The sequence below is a fragment of the Stegostoma tigrinum genome, chromosome 3 (genome assembly GCF_030684315.1).
Source record: "Stegostoma tigrinum isolate sSteTig4 chromosome 3, sSteTig4.hap1, whole genome shotgun sequence".
NCBI lineage: Eukaryota > Metazoa > Chordata > Chondrichthyes > Orectolobiformes > Stegostomatidae > Stegostoma > Stegostoma tigrinum.
Window position 1 is genome coordinate 94,839,183 of NC_081356.1, and position 25,055 is coordinate 94,864,237.

A 25,055-nucleotide genomic window follows, 5' to 3' on the forward strand; every position below is an offset into this window, starting at 1 on the left:
GAAAGATAGGTCCAGAGAGGGGATGAGCCATGGGCATAAGCCCAACACCATTCCCCTACCCAAATGGGTTTCCCAAAGTTCTTACATCCCAAGAATTGCTTTCTTCACCAAAGGCCTATGATCTCCTGCATTCCTCAGGGCTGCTGCCTCTGCAATTGGGCTGGCAATATCTCAACCCAGTTCACTGTCCTTAATTGGTTGATGAGCTCACAAGCAGTGAATTAGAAGGACACATTTGTCAATATCACTAACCCTCTGGTGGTGAATGTAGTTTCAGCACTCACTCATTACACCAACATTGGGACTCCACTAACCTGACGACATTTAATCCATTAGCACAAAGCCAGGAGGTTATGTCAAAAGTTTATTCTTAGAGGGATTCACTTGTAAAGCCACAGTTTATGTTCAAATTGTATCAAATCTTAGCTAGACTACACTTGGCATTCTGAGTACAGTTCTCAATCTCCATATTATTGTAAGGGTCTGAAGAGACTGAAGAGAGTACACACAGAAGATTTCTAAATGTGATACCAGGACCATCAAGTTATGCCCAAGGAAAGGTGAACAAGCTGGACTTTTTTAATCTAGAAAAGAAAAGCCCAAGGGCTAATCTTGCACAGGTCTTTTAAAATTATGGACGTGTTTGGTTGAGTAGATAAAGAGGTGTTTCCGCTTGTATTGAAGAAAAAGCGAGAGAAATTGGCATGAAATTGAGAAGAAATGTAATTACCCAAAAAGTGAAGAGAATCTGAATCATGTTGTCATAGGGAGTGCTAGAGGCAAATGGTATAGATGCATTTAAGGGAAAACTAAACAAAAGTATGAGGGAGAAGGAAATAAAGGATGGCAATTGTAAATTTGAATGAAGAAATGTAGGAGGAGGCTTAAGTGGAACATAAACACTGGTATGAACTGGATGGGGTGGTTGATTTCTTTCTGTGTTGTGTATTGAATTTAGTCACTAATAGATAACATTGTGCTGTAGCATTGTTGGTAAGGTTAACAGAACTCACTGTTATTAAAGTGTAAATTGGTCAGCAACTTACAGCAACTGCAATTTGCAGTTAAACTTGGAAATAGGAAGTTGCTTTCCAAATGATCTTGTTTCTCCTGGATTCTCATTAAACTGTTACCTCATGGAGAAATTCAGCATTGAAATAAATTAATATGAAGTTTCTGTACTAATTTAACAGGTGCCCAATAAACTTGCCAGGAGAAGTGAGGACTCATTCATTGCAGTGTAAGTAAATTTTTAGCTGTGTGATGGATCTTATTTTTGCCAAACAGCCTTGCCAGCTCTGAAAATTTCTTTTCCATTCTAATTATTATTGGAAATTTTAACAAGAGGCAAAAATATTTTTAATAAAAACCAAAAGAATTGTGGATGCCAAAAATCACAAACAAAAACAGAAATTATTGAAAAGCTCAGCAGGTCTGGCAGCATCTGTGAAAAGAAATCAGAGTTAATGTTTTGGGTTGAGTCGCCCTTCCTCAGAGATCTTCTGAACTTTTCTGTCTCTTTTTAATCCTCCTCTTATTCAATTTTCTCTTCTGATTTTTGTTTTGCTTTCTGTGTGACACTGGAATAAATATTCTGCTATTTCTTGCTTTAGACTTCATAATGCTCATTTACAGTTTTTCAATGTGACTGACTAAGGAGAATACAGTTGATTACCTTGTTCACACTACTCCTAAGAGCTCTAAAATGGCTTCCCATTGTTTTGACCCAAATGTTTAGTTATTGCAATACATAATCTTATGGGGCATGTAGTAGCTGCTGAGAGCATAATCCCAGACAATCCTTTTTTCTGAAAATATAAAATGAGCAGACAGTTATCTTGAGGAAAAAGAAAACTTAGATTAACCTAATATCTTTCAGAATCTTAGACAATTGCAATAAAATATCTTTGAAATATTGTTGCTGTACTGTAGGGAAAATGCATCAACCCAACTGGGTCACGTAAGCATCAATTTAGCGATGGTCAGTGTTGGTGCATGTGGCACAATGGTGGTGTCCCTGAATAAGAGGCTATATGTTCAAGACCCACCTCCTCTGGAGTTGATTAGAAAATATCCAGTGGTCAGTACTCTGTGAATAGTTTCAGAGATAGTAGGAAATGCAGATGCTGGAGCATCTGAGATAACAAGGTGTAGAGCTGGATGAACACGGGCAGGCCCAGCAGCATATTTCTTAAGAAGGGTCTAGGCCCAAAATGTCAGCTTTCCTGCTCTTTTGATGCTGCTTGGCCTGCTGTGTTCATCCAGCTGTACACCTTCTTATCTCTGTGAATAGTGTTAGTTGAAAGATGAATATTAGTGACTGCAATGGGCAGACTCCCTTGCTCTTCTCTGGAATAATGCAGCTGGATCTTTAACATCCACCTGAGAAAGTAGATGTTACCCTGGATTAAACCCAAACGATGGCACAATAGGTTCTAAGCATTATCCTGCAGTTTGTTTAGGTTTCTGAACCATGGAATGTCATTACTATTAATCTGTTTTTCACTACCTGAGCTATTGGCTCATTAGCACACCTTTCATTACACTTTAATATCCATTGCTTTGGCCAATGTACAATCCATTTTTACAGTACTGTTTTTGTATACTGGGCAGGAGTCTAGTGAATGGGTATAGCATATTCTAAAGTCCCAGGACACTTTCAGGAGTTTGAAGCACACCATTTACACAAGGTACAATATCCTAACAGAAGCAGTGTTAATGTTTCACATCAGCGCACCATCATCAGTTGACCTTCCCGATTTCGCATCTAAAAAATACAAGTGAAGTCTGTTGAAACAATTTTTCTTGTATTTTTGGGGGTAAGCGGATGAGTAATCTCTGTCGAATTGTATTTCTCATAACCTATGATTTATTATGAATCAATACGTATTCAGTACTGTTTATTTACAAATCCTCGACTAATCACCGAAGTTTGAAATGGGTCGCAGGACCCGAAACTGTAACTCTACTTTCGCTCCGCAGAGGCTGCCGGACTTTTTCAGCGAATTCTGCTTTTGTTTCTCAAAAGTTTACAACTGCCGAAAGAAAACTTTCGGCGCGGAGCTTATTATTACTGAGATTAAGTCCATTATTAATTAAGCAAGTTCAAGCCGGTGGTTTCATGTTATCTTTGTTTTGATACCTATCTCATATTTTCATTTTCGATTCCTCTCCTTTCCGATTAACAGCAATAATCTGCTGGGAGAGTTTGCTGTAGATCACTATCCTTTGCATCCAGGAATATTGCGTCTAACCCCTCATAATATTTCTATGTAAACTATTTCAAACATATTCCATATTCGCAACAGTCGTTTGGCATACTGATCACTAAATATTTCCAATTTAAGGAAAGCGTTGCGCACCCGTGTTACGACTTGGTGTTCAGTTCTACAGGCGTTTTCTTAAAACCGCTCTGGCTGTCTAATTACATATTGCAGCGACGCTGTACATACTCAATTTAAAAACTAGTGTAATAGAAGAAAAACAAAGGACAAAGTAACCCAAAACTGTATTTGAGACAATGGGAACTGCAGATGCTAGAGAATCAAGACAACAAAATGTGAGGCTGGATGAACACAGCAGGCCAAGCAGCAGCTCAGGAGCACAAAAGCTGACGTTTCGGGCCTAGACCCTTCATCAGAGAGGGGGACAGGGTGAGGGTTCTGGAATAAATAGGGAGAGAGGGGGAGGCGGACCGAAGATGGGGAGGTAGAGAGGGGATAGGTCAGTCCAGGGAAGACGGACAGGTCAAGGAGGTGGGATGAGGTTAGTAGGTAGATGGCGGTGCGGCTTGGGGTGGGAGGAAGGGATGGGTGAGAGGAAGAACAGGTTAGGGAGGCAGAGACAGGTTGGACTGGTTTTGGGATGCAGTGGGTGGAGGGGAAGAGCTAGGCTGGTTGTGTGGTGCAGTGGGGGGAGGGGACGAACTGGGCTGGTTTAGGGATGTGGTGGGGGAAGGGGAGATTTTGAAACTGGCAAAGTCCACATTGATACCATTAGGCTGCAGGGTTCCCAGGCGGAATATGAGTTGCTGTTCCTGCAACCTTCGGGTGGCATCATTGTGGCACTGCAGGAGGCCCATGATGGACATGTCATCTAAAGAATGGGAGGGGGAGTGGAAATGGTTTGCGACTGGGAGGTGCAGTTGTTTGCTGCGAACTGAGCGGAGGTGTTCTGCAAAGCGGTCCCCAAGCCTCCGCTTGGTTTCCCCAATGTAGAGGATGCCACACCGGGTACAGTGGATGCAGTACCTTCCTCTACATTGGGGAAACCAAGCGGAGGCTTGGGGACTGCTTTGCAGAACACCTCCGCTCAGTTCGCAACAAACAACTGCACCTCCCAGTCGCAAACCATTTCCACTCCCCCTCCCATTCTTTAGATGACATGTCCATCATGGGCCTCCTGCTGTGCCACAATGATGCCACCCGAAGGTTGCAGGAACAGCAACTCATATTCCGCCTGGGAACCCTGCAGGAGGCCCATGATGGACATGTCATCTAAAGAATGGGAGGGGGAGTGGAAATCGTTTGCGACTGGGAGGTGCAGTTGTTTGTTGCGAACTGAGCGGAGGTGTTCTGCAAAGCGGTCCCCAAGCCTCCGCTTGGTTTCCCCAATTTAGAGGAAGGTACTGCATCCACTGTACCCGGTGTGGCACCCTCTACATTGGGGAAACCAAGCGGAGACTTGGGGACCGCTTTGCAGAACACCTCCACTCAGTCCGCAACAAACTACTGCACCTCCCAGTCGCAAACCATTTCCACTCCCCCTCCCATTCTTTAGATGACATGTCCATCATGGGCCTCCTGCAGTGCCACAATGATGCCACCCGAAGGTTGCAGGAACAGCAACTCATATTCCGCCTGGGAACCCTGCAGCCATATGGTATCAATGTGAACTTCGCCAGTTTCAAAATCTCCCCTTCCCCCACCGCATCCCTAAACCAGCCCAGTTCGTCCCCTCCCCCCACTGCACCACACAACCAGCCCAGCTCTTCCCCTCCACCCACTGCATCCCAAAACCAGTCCAACCTGTCTCTGCCTCCCTAACCTGTTCTTCCTCTCACCCATCCCTTCCTCCCACACCAAGCCGCACCCCCATCTACCTACTAACCTCATCCCACCTCCTTGACCTGTCCGTCTTCCCTGGACTGACCTATCCCCTCCCTACCTCTCCACCTATACTCTCCTCTCCACCTATCTTCTTTTCTCCATCTTCGGTCCGCCTCCGCCTCCCTCCCTATTTATTCCAGAACCCTCACCCCATCCCCCTCTCTGATGAAGGGTCTAGGCCCGAAACGTCAGCTTTTGTGCTCCTGAGATGCTGCTTGGCCTGCTGTGTTCATCCAGCCTCACATTTTGTTGTCCAAAACTGTATTTGTCTCGATGTCGCACATTGTTAAGCTAATCAGGCTACTGCGCCCGCCTGCATGCAGTTTGTGTAATGTACGTCACTTTCCGTGTTTGCTCCACCCTGCCACTAGAGAGCGCTGTATAATCGGTTTGGACTTCTTACAAGATAACAAAGTGTGAAGCTGGATGAACACAGCAGGCCAAGCAGCATCTTCGGAGCACAAAAGCTGAAGTTTCGGGCCTAGACCCTTCTATGTCAGCTTTCGTGCTCCTAAGATACTGCTTGGCCTGCTGCGTTCATCCAGCTCCACACCTTGTTATCTCGAATTCTCCAGTATTTGCAGTTCCTATTAACTCTGGACTTCTTACAAATTATAATTTGTATTTCTTCCACCAATGTTCAAAATGAACTTGAAAACTCCTGTAGTTGCATTGGGTTATCTCACTCCATGATAAAATGCTATAATGCCCCTGAATAAAACACAGAAACGGTTCCAGTGATTGAAAAGAGCTTCCCTCCGGCAATGAAAACTATCCTCCTTTTGCAACATTTCTGTTTAAACTGGATATTTATTTCACACGCCCAAACAGGCAAACAAAAGGTAAATGTGATACTTTTGGGACAGATATGGACATTTAAAAATAAAAGTGAAACAACCTGCCGATCGCGTTTTCTGATTTCTGGCATAAAAGCTAACTAAATTATGGGAGTGGAATATTCCACAATTCGCATTAATTTTTCCCGTAGTTCCTGAGGATGTCCGTCCCTGGGCGTAATCGCTGAAACAATGTTGAAGGTGAATGCGACACTTTTCAAATTGTGTATAGCCTTTCGAAGGGTCACTTTTGACTTCACACTTGCAACTAACATTATAGAAATGCTGTGAATAATTGTTTAGTGTTGAGTTTTAAAGCCGTGCCTGGTTTACGTGTGAAAAGGAAAGTACCAAACATGTTGAGCGCTTAGGAGAGTATCCGTTGCTAATTCCGCCTTACAGTTTCCTTCTGTCCTTTTCACTCTTGTTTGTCATTTCTGTCCCTCTTATGATTTTACCCAAAAGCGAGGTGTGAACAGAAACACGAACGTCAAGCTAGCATCCTTGACATTAATGCTCATGACTGCCATTGCCCATTACTGTTCAACTATTATTTTAGCGCGGCGGATACACCCATCAGTAACTGCATCAACTAGCTGCAAAGATGTTACTGATCATGTGTGTAGGCATCGGTTTCACATTTCATTCTCCAAAGGACGTTGTGCTACAACTTTTATTAATGATGAAACATTTGTTGAATTACTACATGCTTTAATTTATGTTGATTATATTTCGATTTTCCATGTTGCGGAGGGCACTAGTATTCGCGTGAAACCAATAAGCATGTAATCTTTTAACTATGTCTGCGTTGGCAACTTTTCTAAACGCTTATGTCGCGTTTTTTTGGCTATTCCTCACGTGACACTTTTACAGTCCATGACCTATAATGCAACCTCCTGTATAGATTTTGACTTCTTTAAGATATAATTTATTTTGCATATGTGTCGATTTACCCAGGATGACGTCTATTAATGATCTACAAATCTGTAATTATTATGGAGATCTAGATCTTTTCCTCTTCTGGCGTATCTTTCTCAAAATTTCCAAGTTGCGGAGATTCACACTTGACCGGTCTTCGCTCTCTGTATCAATTTAGCAAAGTTTAAATTTAGTATAATCACTACTTCATTTGTCCCATCATTCCTCTTGCAATTTTTAAAACTCGTGCAGTTCTTTCCGGTATGGTTCACTCAGGTTTCTGGATTAAAAAAAAAATTCTTCTAGCTCATTGTCGAATCATGTCGGGTATAATCTGAATAATACCTACAATTTGCGCTATACCTTTGTAATATAAAAATGTTTCTCTCTCTCTGGTAATAGACCCTATGCAATGTTTGTAAACGTCTGTATCCTATTGTATTGATCTGCTAATCTAAAGATATATTGATTGTCGTTGAACATGTAAAATCCTGTGTGATTTTTTAAGACATAGAAACAATATCAGAAGAAGCCGTCTCATAAGCTTCAGTATTTCGATAAATCATTACCCAGGGAGCATTAATCCGTTTGTTACATTTGTAAAGGTTTGAGATAAACTGTCCACATCGTTGATGCTGTTTTGCATTTCTTATGCATTTCCTTCACGTGCTTAAATTTCTGTTCAAAGTCCAGTGTACACTTAACTCCAAGAAACAACTATATCTCCAAGAAACAACTATATCTCCATTCACTGTCTTGAGCCATGTTACAGAGTTTGAGTATCGTACTTTCAAGGATCGGAAAAGCTTTGATGGCGTCATATATTACGTTTAACCGACAAAGGAAGTTTTTTTCTGAAACAAAAAGCAAAGCAATCTGGTTAAATTTCTGATGCAGCAGTTACTTTCTTTTTGAGATCTTTTTTGTTTGAGATGCGTTAGTATTGTGCATAGGTTATAGCTTTGTTTAACTGTATTTCATTCATCTTTTTGTACTAAAAAATACACTCTTCAAGTGGTCCAAATTGGGGAGCAACTGCCTATGTCAAAGTACTTGTAAGTAGGAAGTCAGAAAACAGGGCATCAACTTAGACATTATTCGTGCAATATTAGTTTGATAACAGTTACATTAATCTGGCGATGTGGACTGAAAGTATACAAATTCTAAAACATTGGCATTTTAAATGAATAATTATGAGCATATCCATTTTGAAATTGCATTTTACCTTAAAGAAAAATTAGTTCATTTTAAATTAGTCAGATTCACAAAGCAATAAAAGAGTTGTTCGTACTGGGTCTCAAACAGAACGAATATTTGAAATTTTCTGCTCAAAGGTTAAAAAATATTCTCATAGTACTGCTGTTCTTTTGAGTGTGGATACATGATGTACCCTGAGTAATAAACACGTTAAATGTTCAACATCAACATTCGATGAATCAGTAACATCGAGGAGTTGTTCCCTGAACGCGCACACTACACTGTTGTATGTTATTGGGGCAGTGGTATATTTTTGAAATGGAAACAATGAATAATGGCCCAGCTTGTTCGATTGTTTCAAACATCTCAAAGGGATGCGGTCCCAAAGTTGCGTTCAATGTTCCCTACACTCCGTGTTCTATTAAAGACAACATCGATGTCGTTTATAGTTGTGATGTGGCGTATATCAAAACATGCAATGTTTTTAAAAAAACAACTAATCAAAACATGTTTTCTTGTCCCAGTTTAGAAAGCTGTTCAGTTGTGTGAATATCGTCGTCGTTAAAAAGGCAACTGAAATCATCAACAATGTGCACGAAAAATCTCAAAATATGAGATGAATGAAATGAACTGAGCAATTAAAACGAGTTCCGACAAGTCCCAAAGTCCTCATGACATTTGGCTTTTGTCTCCCCTATAAGTTAATTTCCTCTCATCTACGCATTTAGTTTATTCTTGTTAAATAAAACACAAAGTTCAATGACGAATTTGGTGTAACTCTCAAGTGTGATGTTGATGTTTTACATACAATCATCGGTTAAGTTTTACATTGAGGTGGTGGCGAATTTATTTTTTTCCTAAGTTACAAAGTCGCATTGGCGACCAAACAAATGTCCGATATTTCAAAGCTAGAAAGCCTGGAATATTGGTGTTGAATGCGTTCCCTACAAAGTAGTAGTGCAAATAATACGCAAATACTGTTCTGATGTGTTAGAAATAGTACACATATATTTCAGAAGAAGCACTAAAGGGCATTATCTTCTCAAGTAGAGGTATCTTTTTGACACCGGGATGTATTTATTACTATGAAGTGGTATCGCATTGGATTGTATTAAACTGAAGGAGAAATTTTGCAAAGCGTTTAATAATGGTTTCGTCCTGTTTCTTGACCTCGACGCCCTTTCCATTGACCCAAATCGTATAGTTTTTACGATTGTTTGCCATACTGAAAAACAATCACTTTGGCCAAAGTGATTTAACAAAAGTTCATTTGACCATAAATTGCCCAAATCATTTATTATTCAGTCAGGCAATATATAACTGATGTTCACATGCGGAATAATATCTAAATATGGCTGTAGGTACGCAAGGTTATAATACAACACTCGTCTTTTGAGCGCAGATTGTACTCATTTGAAAAGGTGTGTCTTCCGGCACTTAGTGCACACGTGGAGTTTTTATACATTTAATCCCAGAGACAACTGGAAATCTGCTACAGGTAACAGCAACTCATAAAAAGCATTGCCTTGGATTTTTTTCTGACTTAAAATGCGAACCAAGTTTTACATCCGTACGGTTTTCAATTTTAGCGATAAAAAGGTGACATTAATTTAAGACTATTTTGTCGAAGTTCCACCTGACCCTATCCATGCAGCTCTGCAAAACTCAATGCTTTGTAGATTCTTAAAGTTCAGTCTTGTGTACCTGTAACACTTCCATTAAAAAAACCCGCACAAATTAACTAGAATGTCTTGTACAAAATCGCTAAAATGATGTCTAATGGTACATATTTTCATGTGCGGCATTTCAGAAGTGACACGCAAATTGTAAATTTTATTTGAGTGCTGTTAAGAAAGGCCTTTACTGCAATGGGAAACGTTTTCGCCTACGTTTTGTGGTTCTCGAATGCTAAACAGGAAAGTAAATTGTACAAAAATTCCATCAATTTTCCCACCGTTTAGCATGTCTGCATTACTAATAAGTCTAACAGTAAGGGGACGATTTCAAACAGATAGTCTTTTGTATTTTGGGAACCGTTGGTCAACTTTCAGACCTGTGCAGAATTAAATAGCCAAAAGTAGCGAGCGTCACGTTTTAGTGAGTTGCTGGTGAAATTGTCTTTTGGCTAACGTTCAAATTATTTGTCGTTGTCTCTGCAGATTACGAATATGTGATCCCAGACAGGGGATCGGGCAGGATTTTAGTTACTTGCAGTGTTCTGAGACTGAGGTTAGAACCCAGGGGTCGCTTTGCATTGCACAGTAAGTAAAGGGTCTGGTGCTCGACGTTTTGTCTTATTCGCACTTGGGCATGAATATTTAGTATGCTGTAACAGTGGCGAACTGACTCCTGCATTACGGGACATGGCCTGAATTACTCTGTGTAAACCTGGCAGGGACATTTTTTTTATATTTATAAAATAATGAAGACATATCTGGCAAAGAGAGCACAATTCTCAACAATATTTAGTAGTTTCTGTAAGGGAAAATTACAATGCAAGTAAGTTAAATTTTTGCTGGAAATTCAATTTACTGCAAATCCCAGAGCCTTAATTGGAGTAAATATTAGCATTTAATTATACACTGTCGTTTTAACGTCTTTTTAATCTCGAGTTCCTTTTTGAATTTCTCTGCGCAATTTTGATGGAATCGAGTGTACTAATGAAAATTGAGGCTTACCGTAACAAGGAAAGTAATTCTGGAAATTCCTAAACATAACTGTAAGCGTATAACTTTACCCTTCAGTGGGCATTTTAAACGCAATAACATTTCAATTTAGGATACAGAATAGAACCAGGCCTTTCATATTGCCTGGACTATGCAAACTGATGAATGTTTATTGTAAAACGTGAAACTTTTTTTATGTTAATAGGATAGTCGCGTGTTCACAAGTTACCATTCTTATGTATACAATATTGGTTTCATCTCATTAAGAGCGTTCGCTCTAATTCCAATCACACAACACAGTGGTAATTTTAAGAGCCAATATTTCGACACTGAAATAACCTCTGTGTTAAAGATAACATGTATAAAATAAAATATTCTGCTAGCATTTCTTAAGCCCTGAGGCTTACAAAACCAGCCACTTGGCAACTTACAGATTTTGTTTTGTTTTCAATAATATAGTATCACAATTCATGTCGACCGTTACAGTCGGTCTAGTCAATTTGCAATGGGAAAATTAACAGTAATAGCTCAATATGTCATTTGTTACTTTACAGAGAACGTTTATACTTTTATGCACGTTTTAGCAAGATGCTTTAAAAATTATGAATTTTGACTGTAATTTTTATTTTTTACTGCACAACTAATTTTGCCCACTTCTAATGCCGTAGTTTTGAGGCATACAAGAGGTATATTTGCTTCTAATTGTCATTTATATTGCAATAGAATATTGCAATATAAATAGAATAATGCAATAGTATTGCCAAAGAAACTACGCAAATTGTTATATGCTGCCGACGGAAACATTCGGTCTGTTTTGTGGTTTGACAAATTAATGATACGGTCAATATTTGCTGGGCCATAGTCTATTACTTCTTTTAGCGAGTTTTCCTTCAATACCTAGAAACACCCCTCTACGTAAACACACTGGAAAATGATATTTCGAAAATACAGCTTGTGTCATGATTTTGAAAATCAGAGCTGATAAATGTTTGCGTTGGTCAGTTAAAATCTCAGTTACATAATGAGAAAGTACAATCCTGGTTATGTATTACTAATACATTATTATATGAATGTAATATACAAATGAAACAGATTTCATTGTAACAGCAGCGGACAGTAACGTCAAGTATAATTCTTACGTTTTTCTTCTCGTATTGTGTGCTTCAGCTTCCTTAATGGGCTGAGCGTTTTATTGCTCACATTCTGAATTAATAACGTCGAAGTCACTTAAGTTGACACGTTGCAAATATATGCGCAATGCATGCAAATTTTAAACGAAAGTATCACATGGCGAGATATGTTGTGTTTATGGTTCGTTGTAACTCGTATAGCTCCTTTAGTGACAGCATCATCCCTATCAAAATTATACATAGAGAGCTGTTGATTCTTCACTGTGAAGGCATTTGCTTTGTTCTCTTTACTTTTAGTTTTGCAAGCTGTTTAGAAAACACCTTTTGTCACTACTGGCTTTTCGGGGTGAAAAGCAAAACCGCTGCATTTGTTTGCTGCAAAAATGGACCTGAGATACTGCCAGAAGATGTCGCCCTTCCACTGCTGGCGCCGCCCATTCGCTCCACAAATCATATCAAGGTGATACCAGTATTTCATGTCAGTGTGTAAGGTGTGTTTCTTTTTAAATTTACTCTCTTAAATTAGGCTCCACTGCCGCATTTACAGTTTTATTTAAAACATTTTTTAAAAAGCCCATCATGTTGACTGTCAAATGCAAGTTATGACTTGACTGACTTTTGTTCACGCATGTGCAATTAACACATTTTGGTAAACACATATGTATATAATCATTCTTGTATCCAGAAAACGATATAATATCTATTATTTCAAATGGAAAATGAGACTTGCTCTGCACACGTTTCCACAACGATGTTCCCCCAGCAAAGTGAATACTTCTTTCCAATACGTTCTTCATTTGGCAATGCATTGCTTGAAATTTGGTCCAATCTACTTTAAAAAATAAAGTACATAATACATATTTGTTATTTGTATGGAACTGACTTTATCAGTGGATTTTGTAAACATATGAAGTGATTCAACGTATTTAGCGTCTCTCCAATTTACGGTTTGGAGAATCCATATTTTCATAATGCAGTCATTCTAAGAAGTACAAAGATAAAATAAATAAAATATTTTTTCTGTTACCGTATAATAAGTAAGATGTTGGTAGAATCCAATCCGTGTATTGAAGCTCCCATACATTGCGATTTATATCTACTAATTCCATAAGTTAAGGCAGAAAGATTTTGGTAAAAACCGAGGCTCATATGTTTATTGTCGTATAATGCCAAAATTTTGGTGGCAGCTTAGTCTCAGTTTTGTTTAAATGTGCGAGGAAACTTTTTCAGAAAATAACGGTTAGACAGCTGTCCTAATGCTATCTTGTAAGTCACAGCCCTTTTTTTTCTAAAATCTTGGTGTTTAGCTTGAATCTAAAATAATAATATGAGCTACTCTTTTGCCTTGGTTGTTTACAACACATTCATCATTATTTTAATACAGTGAAATGAAACCTCAGACGGTTTACATATTAACGTCAATCAATTTCCGAGTTGCAAAGTTGGTATCAAAAGTGCAGAGTCTCAATGCGCCCCCCCCCCCACCCAAAAAAAGAAAATCAGCGTCTATCTATTAAATTGGATTGGAGTTTGTTGTGTATCGTTGGTTTGTGAAAATTGCATTGAAGTTCGAGTTCTGATTTAAATGACCGTTATTGTTTGCAATGCAGGTAATTAGCGCCGGCTAAAACTAAGGTCTCAACGTGCAATCTGTTCGTGGCGATTAAAGACGAGTCCGGGAGATTGCGCAAGTTAAAATAAAACTCACCGCCGGGAAAGTATAATATATCTTCAAACAAATCATAAAGACTCTTTTCTGTCATTGTGGATGTGAAGAACTTGGAATGTTTCCTGGTAATTTTGCAGTGCTTTAAAATACATGCTACATCAGCATCATCATTTAACTGGTAACTAGCTCTCATTGGGAAAGAAAACAAAGCGGTATGGAACGTCACAGTTTGTACAAGGTATATATGCAAAAAAGTTGTTTTATTTGCATGATAGAATAATAATTTGTCAATAGTGAAAAGTTGCAGTATATCCAGTATGAGTTGAAGTGTGTTGCTCTTTGTACGAACTTATGATTCCACGTTATGACTCAGCTCAACCACCCCTTGTATCCACCGAATATATGGAGCAGTTGAGTAAACTGCAGTTGTCTAGTAGAATACATCAATGTAGTGATGTAATTAATTTACACACTACATTGAAACACATTACAAGTCAAAACATTAAGTGGACTATTGGTTTCCAGTTTGGTGGTGTAGAATTACAGATTAGTTCGAAATGTACAGGTAAGGCGGGCTATGCACAAAAGTCCATGATGTGGACATTTGATGAATGTATTCAATATAAGGATGTGATTAAATGCACACAACCCAGTGTTTATTAAATAATTGATTGTGGTGTAGAACTGTAATACTAATACGGCCATACTTTCTATTTAAATAATTCTACTGCGAAATAAAGTTGGAGAATGTGAACATGGTCACATAGAGCATATATTGCTTAAAACGCATGTGGTTTTTTTTAAATTTCGCCGTGGCCTTCCGAATACTACATCAAAAGATTAATCACAATAAGACAAAAGAAATTATTTTAAATATACACTACTACAAACCAACCCGTGAAGTGATAATGGAGCAAGCACACGCAGAATTGAACAATTATTCAAATTGCTTTAACGTACCGCGCTAAAAAAAACTCGAATGAAAATTGTTGGCTAAAGTGTAGTGATAACACTAAAAAGCACAGCAACCAATTGTCAGCACAGGTCCTTGTTCTAGAACAGTCTAGTAATTCTGCTAAAGTTTCAATCGTGTATTTTAAGCAACAGTAAGAAACGCTGCAAAACCGATTTATGATAAATGTGCAATGCGATTACTGTATTAGCAGCTTCGGTTTATTAAAACACATTTGTTTTCAATGCCAATTGCTACAGATTCTGCAAATACCGTTTCATTAAGAAAAGGAAAGACGAAGAATATGTAAGAATTGTGTGACAGCTGCGAGACCCACGACGGTGAGTAATGAGTTAATATTCGCGAGGCATAATTGCTACCACAAACGAATTATATTTTACTTGAAAATAAACACTGCTATCGTTTGTCTCGTGGATATTACAAGCGCGAGGAAACGCCACTTTATCCAACGCACCTCTAAAAAATGTAACGTTTGCCTTTAACATATCATCTCTTAATCTGAATCGTCCTTGTATAATCAGAAGGGCAAGATTATCAGACGTATTGTGGATTATGAGTTGAGGCTCATTTATTGTACAAGATGCATTTCTTTTAAACAAAGAAAAAACATTTAAATTAATCAAACTACACGCTAAAGGAAAAGCAACATATTATTGACATATACAAAAAAATCCGAAAGGCCGTTACAAATATGGACATTGATGTTATAAGGCAATAACTGTTATATAACCAGAACTAGATTTCCATCTGGATCCTTCTAACTGCTTAGGCAAATGATCTACTCTGCGTTATGTAAAATCGGGATACCTGGAATAAAAGTGTCTACATGCATATCTAAATATCTTTGAAGCAGTTACTGCTGAAATCATACATATTTATGCAGGATTCCAACGGGCTAATTTTAACGTGAGCTATAACCTATTTAACTACAAAAGCCGTTGTATACGTAGAGGTATTTTTAATGAGCCCTGATACTTTGGAATAATTATATGGAAACAAACTCTTTCAGCCAATAGCTTCGGTAATTTTTTTTTAAAAAACTGAGTAAACACTTACAGAGATATACATATTAAAAATAACGCACACGTACAGCCAACAGCAGGGGTGATGGCGCATCAGCGGCGTTATTACGCAGGGATATTTTTTCCAGTCTCCCTTTATACATAAAAAATCCAGCACACTCAAGTTTTATAGTCTTCTAATTGAAAAATACAGACATATAGCCCAGAGAGAGATTTTTTGAAAAATGAAAAATAAGAAGACGCTTTCAATTCAGTTGCAGTCCCACAATAAAGTGCCAATTTGCATATTTTCCTTGTTGCTAATAATTTCATTGAGGTGTTGCCAGACGTACACTTAACGTGACGTAAGCAGACGTGACCTCGCTAATACACCGAGCGTACTGTTAAAAAAAAGCAGACGCTTGGAAAATCCTTCAGTCAAGCATCTCCAAGATATTTCACTGAGCTTCGGTTCCTGCTACGTGTATATCGTATAGAAGAGGGGGATGGGTGAAAGAGAGAAAAAAGCAAAAGCTGAAGAAAATCCTTTCTTTTTGGGTTTTTTAAAAATGAAATGCCTGCTTGCTCCGAGGTGGAGAGTGAGAAGCTGTTCCCGCCACAGGAATGAATGGCTGGCGGTGGCGGGAAAATCCGGCCTGTCTTTTATTTCACCGACTCGGGCTGGCGAGGGGAGAACGGCAGAGCCGCGCTTCCCGTCATAGGAATCTGTCTCTCCTACTGCTCACACACTTTCTCCAGGAGGAGGGGGCCTATGGGCGAGAGAGAGGGGGGTGTCATAAGTGTCAGTCGGGAGTTTGCAGATTTCTCGTTTCTAAAAATAAAAATAAGAAGGAATGGGAGGGTTGGTTCTTTTCCCGTTTTCAGTTCTGGTTTCTCCATTTGACCGTGAAGAGAGCCGGGGAGAGGGAGAACCGGGCGAACTCAGAGTGAATAAACAATTAAGTACATACAAACGGGGTAAAAAAAACTGTAAACAGCAAAAAAAGACAAACAAAGCGACTGAAAAGCGCCAAGTGCGAGTTTTCAGCTTCTCGGCTGGTCACAACAACATAAGACGAACCGCAGTCAAGGTCTGGAGTTCTTGTCTGTGGAAGAAAAAATATGAGCGCTCTTTGAAAGAGGGGAGAAAAGTTCGGCAATTAAAAGCCTCATAATAGGGGCATAAACACGAGAAGTTGCCGACAGACATTCCCCACCCCCATCAAACACCACACACAAACACACACACTAAAATATATATATTTTTAAAGAAAACAAGGGAGTTTCTTGTCAGCTCGGGTCTATTCAAGTAAATTCTCATTTGTTGTGTCTGTCAGACAGGGTCTGTGTGTGGGGAGGGGGTGGCGTGGCGCGGGGAGGGGGGTGTGTAGTGGAGGTAGGTTAGTGTTGGGTGAAGAAATACACTATTCGCCAAATGAGAGAAGGCACAGCGTATTCTGGGAATGGCCCTTCCAGAGTGAGAGCAAAAAAAAACAGATCATGCAAGGAATGAACAATAGGGCTTCAGTTCATCAGCAACAAAAGAAATAGGGAAGTAATTTGATTTTCAGACCACGTCCCCGCCAGAGGGGCTGGCCAATCTTCATCCCGGCCTCCAACCTCACTCCCCCCACCACCCCCCAAAAAAACTTGCAGACAGTACCGACACTTTTTTACTTCTTGGGCTTGGGATAGCAAAATGTTTTGGGATTTTAAAAAAAGTTACATACCTTGAAGAGTAGTAGTTTTCCTCTCTATTTCAGTGTCATTTCAACTAGAATAATGTGGAAATAAGCGGCTGTTTTGAATGAAATTGACGAGGAATTGCATTGGTTGCTCGTGGGGCCGGTGGCGAAGTCAAAACTTGCCAGGAGGACCTTTCAGCTGCAGGGTTTTGTACATGAAGATTTTTTGAAATGAAAGCACCTGGAAGTTTGCGTGCAACCAGTCTGTAAGTATCCATCTCCTTGCATCTAGTGTATAATATGGCATTCCCTGCCAGTAGCAATTTTAACGTTAGTTATAGTTTAATCTTAAATCAATGCCTCTGTTTTAATTTTGTGAATGATTTAGCTGATTATCCTGCGACTTATTTCAGTGTAATAAATTGTGAATGCACTGTATTAACGTTGGCATTTTTGTCGGTCCGAGGCAAAAGGTGAGTTTGGTTTGCCAACTAGAAGATCCAAATCAATAATGTAGAATTATCATACTTTTTCTGTAAAATATAGAGTATGCCCATTTCAATTTGCACGTGAAGAAGTGGTGTGTTGAATGGATGCTCATTGAAATTGTTTTAGTAATTATTTGCATGATGTTGAACTTGATTTTGACTGTTTATACGTACCCGATTGCAAGGTGAAAAAGCACGATTCAGTTGATCATTTCGAAATGCATCTGAAAAAAAAATTACATTGCATTCTACAGTTGTACAGCATTTTGACATTTGACCATAGAAAACTTCATCAGATGGGTATTTTGGTCAGATATGTGCCCTCCATTCACTCGATTCCATAACGTCGTTCTGAATCTACGTTTCCATTCGATCTTGTTGCGTCTCACTTTTTTCTGTGAATCTGGCTGCTATTTATCGGTTTGGATAGGGTCACTGCATTTAGCTGACTCTGGTTGTTTTAATTATGGTTCCAAAGTATTTCGTCATACGCTGTGGCTGGAACTCTGCTAATGTATTGTATGAAGTTTCTGGAGTTGTTGCCAGTCTAGATTACTGACAGGCAAGTACAGAGACAGGGTTCTATTTGCAGATCTCCACTCAAAATGCAGCTTTACCCGATATAGCAATGTATTTTCAGGAGTGAATCTCACTATTTATGTTCAAGTAGTATTTTATCAGGGTAACGTTTTCAGGTAGTAGGCTCAAAATAATCCAATGTTGTTGTCAGTGGGTGTGTTTATATTATTGACATAGCTATTAAGTTGCTTATTTCATCAGAATTGCCACGTTCTGTTTCGGAGAGAGCTACACAATCTCCGCTGACCGAGTTGAATTGAGGCTCATGGCCACGGTCAGTGGCACTGAGAGAGGCTCCAGGCTCTGACAATAGGGCAGAGAGCAGGGAGCGTTTTACAGCAAACAATCCTGTCTTTCAACGGAAATCCAGAACTAGGGCATGCATTTGTATTTTAATATGTGCGGCGAACTGAGCCTGTATTGGGTTTCTTTTGTCTGCAGAAGATCACATATATCGCCCATAGTGCATTTTAATTGTGTTTTTATCGCTTTTAAAACAAGCCTACCAGCCAATCATTTAAAATATATGTAAATATAGGGGCAAATGTGAAGATTTGAATTATTTGAAATGAAGTCCTGGTTTTAGTAGACGTAAAAGGTGGAAATCTTATAATAAGAACACCTCACAGATTTCATAAAACGGTGGATTGCATTCATTTCTTGCTGTTGACTCGTCTTCTCTTCAATTCAAACCTCATACCTTAATCTTATTTGAAGATGGATGTAGAAACTACTTCCAAATGTTAATGTCGACAATGTAGCATTTAAACCATTTCATACGTGGTTCTCTTACACCTTAGCAAGTATTTAATGTCTTTTTTATATGAAATCACTGCTGTGCAATTACAGCAAACCTCTTAAAACCGCCTTGTTGATTGCAAATTCGCGATATGTAATGCACAAATGAATATTCATGAATTTATTACACAACAGGGTAAGTGGCCAAGGTGGAACTGAATGGAACTATTTATATTTCAAACATTTCCCATGTCACAAATAACGTTACCAAAAGACTAAACGTCGACGTAGTAATTTTAAGCACTTTATTACGTATTGAATCATTTGTCAAAATTGCCGACATTCTAATAGCATCAACTAATCTTTTTAATTCGTGAATATTTTACAGGTTGAAAGTAAACCGGATACATTCATGTTCTGAAACATAGTACCGACGAAAACGGTAAAAACCAAACATATTCAGTACTTCATGTGTACAAATGCATGTGAATTGTGTACCATATTCACCGTATAAAAATTCATTTAGTTAATGACGCACTGGTCTTGTTTTTGTGTTATGTAGGGTGGTATTGACAGATTGTGTTTCCTAAAACAATTGACTTTACAATGCACAAATAGTTATAGTGAAGAATACGGCTGCTCGTCTCAAAATGCATTTGACACTAATCAGCTGTAAAAATAAGATAAAAATGCAAATTCTGCGTATAGAAAAATACAGATCAGCACAGAATGCAAGTCAAATGTTTTGCAAAAGCATTACAGATAGCTATAATTAAATGGCCCTTTATCATACAAGATGGCTGTTTTGACTAGTAGGATCTCGTTTTAGTGGTCTGCGACTTATTCAAAAGCATGACACACAGCTCCAATGAGATAGGTGATTCCTAGAATGACTCAGTACTGTTCCCTTTAATTACATCCATTTATCTAATCCAAAATTAGGGCGGCAAAATGTCGAATACAAGTTTATGTATCCCCTGCAGTGTATCATAAAGCTCATGTGCACGCGTACTTTCGCCGCCAATTATGAAAACTGAATATTAACATATGTAGTCGTTACATTATTTTAAGATCACGAGGAAGCTTCAGATCCATGCCATACAGTGTCGCTGAATCCATCTGGAAACCTATAAAAAGATTACAACAGTGACATGTAACCACGTCCCAAACTGCAAACCACGAATGATATTTTCATTTAAAATTTGACTCAACCAGCCTCTGTGCTGTGGCGACATCTTTAAAACGTGTTTTAACCAATGTTTTGCTGCATGTATATAGTTAAATTCATCTTTAAAACAATGGATATCCACACCGTAACCCAGTTATGATGTATTCGGTTTATAATACCTGTGATCATTTGGTGTTTTGAGGTGGGATGTGAGTTATCAGATTTCTGGTTAAAATAGTCCCTCTACATCAACCGCTGTGAACCAGTTTTATGGGGCGATTGCATAAGTATTGTCTCAATACACATACAAAAAGTGACCTCAAGGCAAAGTTGATCAACATTTCTGTGTTTTAAGACTTCACCATGAATTTCGAAATTCTTAATTAAATTATAAATTCAATCGAAAAGTGGCTAAAATAACCAATTAATAAAATAATCTTAAAACTCTTATTTTGTGCTAAAGGCGTATATATAGCAATAAGGCAACTAAAAGAAGATTGGCAGATTTGAAATTGGGAATATCAGTAATAGGACACGAATGTATAATCGTAACGTTCACTATTGCCACTGCCATTGCCTTTAATTATTATGCCTATTAAAACACACTGCTGCAAGTAAAAGCCAAACCATGTGACAGGTAGTCATTATTGCTGCAATCATTTTTGCCAACTAGTATATTTCAGTGACGTTGGTGCTGAAGGACTTTCCCCCCCTAAAATGGTGCTGCACATCGGTTAGGATTACATTTGCCGAAATGATTTCTTCGCGCACACACACAAAAAAACGAACAGCACATAGTTGGACTAATTCAAATTCCGACAAAAATACATTTGCATTAGAACATTGATACCTATTTAAGCTAATGGAATCGCGAAATTATTCAGTCTTAGTTTACAATGTGCTGCAGTCTTTGGGGTAGATATGGAGGTTGATATTTACACCAAATGCAGTCCTCTGCAGAACTGTGTATCGACATCAATCCACAGTTGATTTTATTGAAAACATCATGTCAGTGGTTTTTAGTAGCACTTACAGTATTCTATTATTTTGAATAGTAATGTACACCTATACATTTAAAATCGTATGACAAGTGCTCTTCGTGAATTATTTATTTTGGGAGGATGCCGCACAATGCATGTTAGTATTGCCTCTAGTTTATAGCACTATCTTCTGTGTCATCCAAGATACACAAAATTTTCAGTTTTGCTATTCAGTTTTCATCTTCCATGATTGTAAGAAAACGGTAAATTGTAATCTGTTACGCGCATGTAATAGGCCCTCTGCGACTGCCAAGTGGAAAATAAAAACAGAAGGGTTTCTGTCTGTCTGTTTGCACGTCAGTCTGCCATGCCTTATATATTTCAATAATTGGACACATTGTCATTCGCTTAAGAGCATAGTTAAGCAAATCCAAGAACATGTCAAATGGATTGAGATATTTGTATACAATTCGGTTCATCATATTTTAAATCTCTTTAAATACTACAGTATTTTGGGGTCTTCACATGTCTCAATCTCCAATCTATTAGTTGCTTTCAATGTTCAGTGTTGCATTTTACAGCGACAATGTTGTCATTTCATGAAAATGACCCTTATGATAGAAAAATTCTTTCCGTTGTGTTGTCTGGTTACTGAGCCAGCACTTAATTCAAAATGGACCTATCTGCTGCGCACTAACGTTAACGTCACAGCTTGAGTCATTTAAAGCCTTTCGTACGTTTTGATAAAACGAGTAATTGTCTCATTCTTTGGATGCAGTGATATTTTATGGGGGTTTAGGACTGGAAATTGGACTACAGTCTGTTGTACAATTTCTAACGCTTATACTTTAGTTTCATTAACCGACTGTTTTTTTTTATTTTTGTGTTTATTCATTTCTCAATTTGTTGCATTTTTTCCTGGTGTCAAAACTGTAGTGGATATCCCGAAAAGAAACTAAAATACAATTAAACGTTGGCTTAGTCTTGTTATTGCAAAATTAAGACCAACAAAGCACATTGTGTTACTATGCCAATCCTAAATTGGCTATTTCAATAGTAATAAATCCACAATAGCATTGTTTTAAAGGAGATAATTGCCATTTGAAATGTAGAGTTTGTACTGATTGAGCAATAGTTAAAATATAATGTTTGCACTTGTGTAAGTGTAAATCAGAGAGGACAATGAACAATCATAACACAAATATTAATTTAAAAGCCTGGTCAAAGCAGATAGCTTAGTCTACGAGAAGCTTGTCTTGTTGCTTGTATCGTTTAATTAAGATTTAATGCTGTCATATTACAAAGAAACATTATAACCGATGTATGAACGTAAAATAAACTGGCGCCGTTTGATTCTACGTGGGAAATTACAACCTCCTCTGTCTCTGAATAAACCCATATGCTGAACACAGCTAATTAATCTGCAAATCTAAGGGCTGTTGTAGTGTATAGTGGAAGGGAACATTGCACCCGATCAGCTACTTCAACTAACCTATCACATTTTATCTCTTCGTATCCAGACATACTCATGTGCATATCATGTTAATACTTTCTAGCTGAACAAAGTAACCAGGCCAACATCAGGCATAAATAGGAGCGGAAATCCTGCATGTCCTTCTTTTAGCCCCATTTTCTCCTGTGAGTCGATTATGACGCAAATGAATTATATATATATATTATAACGCAAATGAATTATATATATTATATAAGTATATATTTAGAGAGAGAGAGAAATAAATGTGAGACCAGTGCATGTCCTGTAACTCTAGCTGCAGGTTTCTGAATGACGGATTGTCTCCCTTTGGAAAATAATTCCTCGAATATTCCAAGTGGCATTTTTTGGCACTTACAGTCGTAGGAATAATACGGTTCATAAGGCATTCCTCTGATCTGAGAAATAAAATGACACAGAAGACTTGCAGTAAAGATCTTATGTCATATTTTACTACAAATACTAATGGAACAGGAGAACGCGGCCGCGCGTTCCGCGAGTCGCCTGACACTCAGCATTCAGCCGTTCGGTGAACTTTCCATCTCTGGTCTCATTGCACCCTGGCGATTATCCAATGCGTTTTAATCGAAGAATCCCGGTGCCAGACAGTATTTGACTACGATGGGAAGCGATTAAAAAATAACAAACAAACCGCCCGAGCAAATTCTTTGCGTATTCATACATGGACTCACTGCGTAGCGAGCTCTGATCTCCAGTTCCCCGAACAGCAAGGCCCTGTTTTTGTTAAGCAATGGCCAAATGCCTCGTAGCAACCGAGCGAGGGAACAGAAATTGAAGGAAAAGGCACGTCACCCCGTGCAGAGAAGCTCTAATCTATCCAAGAGGGAAAGACTCCTCCAGAGCTAGGATGGGCCACACATTATTTGCAGGAAGGAGAGCAAAAGGGCCGCAGCTATTTTAGGTCTGGCGACAAAATAAAGGTGTTGAAGGGGGTGGCGGGCGGGGGGGGGGGGATGGAGTCCTTTGTTTGCGGCGGGAGCTGACGGCTGATCGGCCATGCATATCAATAAACGTGTACTTGAAATTTCTCATGACATCATCATTACCTTGGTCTCCCGCGGTCCGGGACCTTTGACCTCGCCGGGTTGGTCCAGATTTCGGCACCGCAAACCCAATGATGGCCCTGATCCGTCTTCAGACCCCTAGTAGCAGCGGCGAACGGTGTGGCGGCATCTGGCTTTCCCAGCTCCGCCAGCTATGACGGGGGAAACCGCTTTCCAAATCTCTCAGCAGCCGCCCGCCGCTGCCATTAGAACAGATCGGGATCGGCAGCAGCTTTGGGGGGGGGGGGGGGCTGGCGTGCGACCGCATTGCCCGCTCTCCCGGCTTGCTGTGCCCGTTTCCACCACGGAATTAGCCAAGGGAAAATGTTGACGCGCTGTGGCCGCTTTGGATAAGTGCTGTGGGCTCAACGTCTTCATGCAGCCTTTGTGAGAATGAAGCGATTTACAATGCAAATAGAGGCCTGTGGACGGATGGATTAACCTCACTCTTAACTCTGTTCAGATCATATCGAGACTAATCCGCTGAAGGTTGTTGCTACCCACTCCCCCCCTTGATGTTAATACCTGGAGTGCTAATGTTGAATATTAAGTTCTGTGGAAGTTGAGCAAAAACTTCGAGGGACGATGCACCCTCTCAGTGCCAGTGTGCAGATAAGTACTTCTGGATCGAGAAGTAATTTGTGGGAAAAAAAGGATGAGGATGTGAACATGGCGAGATCTACTGCAGAATTCAAATACTGCGAGTGTAAACAGAATGGAAGGCACCGGCAAACGCAAGGATTGAGGAAGTTAGTTGTTATCTTTGGTTATCTAGCTGTATGAGTGTATTTGACCGTCATAAAGCTAGATAACCGAAAGTAAAAACTGCTTCTAGGATCTTCGTGGCGCTTCTGAGAGAAGGACGAATCATGGAATCGTACCGCTATCCCCCCCGCCCCACCTCCCGACCCCAAAACACCGTCGGATGCTAAACACTCAGAAAGTTAAACGATGGGATGTCTGCAGAGTTTCAATATAACACATACTTAATAAAGGTATTAGTGCTGATTGTGACAAAAGTCTTAGTGAATGCAAGTTAACTCGAACGTAAGGGTTAAATATGTGCCCTGTGGCACGCGTGGTCTGAACGTTTTGCAATAATTAGACTTGCAATAGTTATTAAAAGGAATGTGACTGAAATTGGTGTCTCCACTTCGTAGATGAAATATTAAACTGTCCCAGAGAAAATGGAAATTATTTTCGATCAAGAATTGCCTGTCCAGTATTTATTTCGCTATCTCGCAGCGTGAATATCGGAGGGTTTTGTTTTAGAATTAGGAAAGCGAATTGGATTTAAAGTTTTGTATCGGAATAAAAGGGTCTCGGGGGAGATTTTAGTCGATCAGTTGTGAAAATATCACCA

General features: G+C 39.2%; 3 long non-coding RNA genes across 20 annotated transcripts in view; 1 reads left to right on the forward strand and 2 right to left on the reverse strand.

Annotated features, from left to right (window-relative positions):
• Positions 1-5,698: 5,698 nt before the first annotated feature.
• The window catches only part of LOC125451135 (uncharacterized), a 353,914-nt gene continuing 334,557 nt past the window's right edge, over positions 5,699-25,055 (forward strand). For 12 of the 17 annotated variants that reach the window (XR_009445587.1, XR_009445589.1, XR_007247223.2 and 9 more), the window contains exons 1-7: positions 9,479-9,557; positions 10,219-10,320; positions 12,153-12,346; positions 13,466-13,762; positions 14,737-14,817; positions 17,262-17,449; positions 19,377-19,430. This is a non-coding gene — a long non-coding RNA (uncharacterized LOC125451135). Of the gene's footprint in view, positions 5,951-6,065; positions 6,146-9,478; positions 9,558-10,218; positions 10,321-10,344; positions 10,559-12,152; positions 12,347-13,465; positions 13,763-13,796; positions 14,090-14,736; positions 14,818-17,261; positions 17,450-19,376; positions 19,431-25,055 lie in introns of those variants that run through there. The other 5 variants (XR_007247221.2, XR_007247222.2, XR_009445578.1 and 2 more) reach the window with 5 other exon arrangements.
• LOC125451138 (uncharacterized) lies at positions 12,586-16,845 on the reverse strand. The gene is made up of 3 exons (XR_007247237.2): positions 15,554-16,845; positions 14,952-15,085; positions 12,586-12,684 (listed from the first exon to the last, which is right to left on the reverse strand). It is a non-coding gene; the product is annotated as an uncharacterized LOC125451138 (long non-coding RNA).
• LOC125451137 (uncharacterized) lies at positions 19,280-24,316 on the reverse strand. Of its 2 annotated transcripts, none has more exons than XR_007247236.2 (3): positions 23,696-24,316; positions 22,883-23,026; positions 19,280-20,115 (listed from the first exon to the last, which is right to left on the reverse strand). It is a non-coding gene; the product is annotated as an uncharacterized LOC125451137 (long non-coding RNA). The 2 variants fall into 2 exon arrangements; XR_009445590.1 differs by lacking the exon at positions 23,696-24,316 and adding an exon at positions 23,321-23,569.